Here is a 2,500-nt window from a genome sequence, read left to right on the forward strand (position 1 = left end):
GGGAGTCAATGGGCGAGAGTACCCAATGCGCCAAAAAAGTGCTGAAAATATGACAAAGTGTCAAATGAATGGGAGTCAATGGGCGAGAGTACCCAATGCACAAAAAAAGTGCTGAAAATATGACAAAGTGTCAAATGAATGGGAGTCAATGGGCGAGAGTACCCAATGCACAAAAAAAAGTGCTGAAAAAGTCCACACGAGCCTAGTCAGAAATGCAGGCCGAGGCGGCTGGAGCCCCAAAGCGGCTATAAAAAGCGTGGAGAGCCGCTGTCGCCCTGGAGAAACGGAGAAAAAGTGCTGAAAAAAGGCCCACGTCCTAACGGACCTAGGCGGAAGTGCAGGCGAGGCGGCAGGAGTCTGAAAACGGCTATAAAATGCGTGGAGAGCCGCTGTCGCCCCGGAGAAACGGAGAAAAAGTGCTGAAAAAAGGCCTAAATCCTAACGGACCGAGGCGGAAGTGCAGGCGAGGCGGCAGGAGTCTGAAAACGGCTATAAAATGCGTGGAGAGCCGCTGTCGCCCCGGAGGAACGGAGAAAAAGTGCTGAAAAAAGGCCTAAATCCTAACGGACCGAGGCGGAAGTGCAGGCGAGGCGGCAGGAGTCTGAAAACGGCTATAAAATGCGTGGAGAGCCGCTGTCGCCCCGGAGGAACGGAGAAAAAGTGCTGAAAAAAGGCCTAAATCCTAACGGACCGAGGCGGAAGTGCAGGCGAGGCGGCAGGAGTCTGAAAACGGCTATAAAATGCGTGGAGAGCCGCTGTCGCCCCGGAGGAACGGAGAAAAAGTGCTGAAAAAAGGCCTAAATCCTAACGGACCGAGGCGGAAGTGCAGGCGAGGCGGCAGGAGTCTGAAAGCGGCTATAAAACGCGTGGAGAGCCGCTCGGATGATTTTTCAAAGTGTCAAATGAATGGGAGTGAATGGGGCAGAGTACCCAATGTGTAAAAAAAGTGCTGAAAAAACGACAAAGTCCACACGAGCCTAGTCAGAAATGCAGTCCGAGGCGGCTGGAGCCCCAAAGCGGCTATAAAACCCGTGGAGAGCCGCTCGGATGATTTTTCAAAGTGTCAAATGAATGGGAGTGAATGGGGCAGAGTACCCAATGTGTAAAAAAAGTGCTGAAAAAACGACAAAGTCCACACGAGCCTAGTCAGAAATGCAGTCCGAGGCGGCTGGAGCCCCAAAGCGGCTATAAAATGCGTGGAGAGCCGCTCGGATGATTTTTCAAAGTGTCAAATGAATGGGAGTGAATGGGGCGGAGTACCCAATGCGCGAAAAAAGTGCTGAAAAAACGACAAAGTCCACACGAGCCTAGTCAGAAATGAAGGCCGAGGCGGCTGGAGCCCCAAAGCGGCTATAAAATGCGTGGAGAGCCGCTCGGATGATTTTTCTAAGTGTGAAATGAATGGGAGTGAATGGGGCGGAGTACCCAATGCGCGAAAAAAGTGCTGAAAAAACGACAAAGTCCACACGAGCCTAGTCAGAAATGAAGGCCGAGGCGGCTGGAGCCCCAAAGCGGCTATAAAATGCGTGGAGAGCCGCTCGGATGATTTTTCTAAGTGTGAAATGAATGGGAGTGAATGGGGCGGAGTACCCAATGCGCGAAAAAAGTGCTGAAAAAACGACAAAGTCCACACGAGCCTAGTCAGAAATGAAGGCCGAGGCGGCTGGAGCCCCAAAGCGGCTATAAAATGCGTGGAGAGCCGCTCGGATGATTTTTCTAAGTGTGAAATGAATGGGAGTGAATGGGGCGGAGTACCCAATGCGCGAAAAAAGTGCTGAAAAAACGACAAAGTGTCAAATGAATGGGAGTGAATGGGCGGAGTACCCAATGCGTGAAAAAAGGTCTGGAAAAACGACAAAGTGTCAAATGAATGGGAGTCAATGGGCGGAGTACCCAATGCGCGAAAAAAGTGCTGAAAAAATGACAAAGTGTCAAATGAATGGGAGTCAATGAGTGTTTTGGTCGACCAGGAAAAAACGCGTTTACGGGAGAGGGTAAATCAGCCGAGAGGGGGGGGGGGGGTATACTTTACCCTCTCCCGTAAATGCCATTTTTCCTGGTTGACCAAAACACCTCCAGCACGATTTCGGAAACCCAGTTTTTAGAAACACTGACCTCCAGGGGAAGTACCGAGAAAAGCACACTTTTGAATCCGCTTTTGACGCACTGAAACACGGACGTGAGCTGGGGCTGTGCCGCTCTTGGAAAACCCCTGGAGGTTATTTTCTAAAACGGGTTTCCGCGTCCCCCGGGCGCCCGTGTTGGGCCGCGCAAGGCGGTCCGGGCTGCCCACCCCATCTGAGTGCCCCGTTGGGCCGCGTGCATGGCAGGCATCCAAGGAAGGCTGATGAGCAGCGGTGATGATGATGATGAGACACCAGCTGCAAATTTGACAAAGTGTCACCTCTCAAGCATTTCCAAGCGTGACACAAACAAAAGGGAACGGGAACTTTGATATGAGTGACTTGTGCTTCTTTTTCTCCAAGTGTCACTCCACAGC

The sequence above is a fragment of the Dunckerocampus dactyliophorus genome, unplaced genomic scaffold, assembly GCF_027744805.1.
Source record: "Dunckerocampus dactyliophorus isolate RoL2022-P2 unplaced genomic scaffold, RoL_Ddac_1.1 HiC_scaffold_32, whole genome shotgun sequence".
NCBI classification, from domain to species: Eukaryota; Metazoa; Chordata; class Actinopteri; order Syngnathiformes; family Syngnathidae; genus Dunckerocampus; species Dunckerocampus dactyliophorus.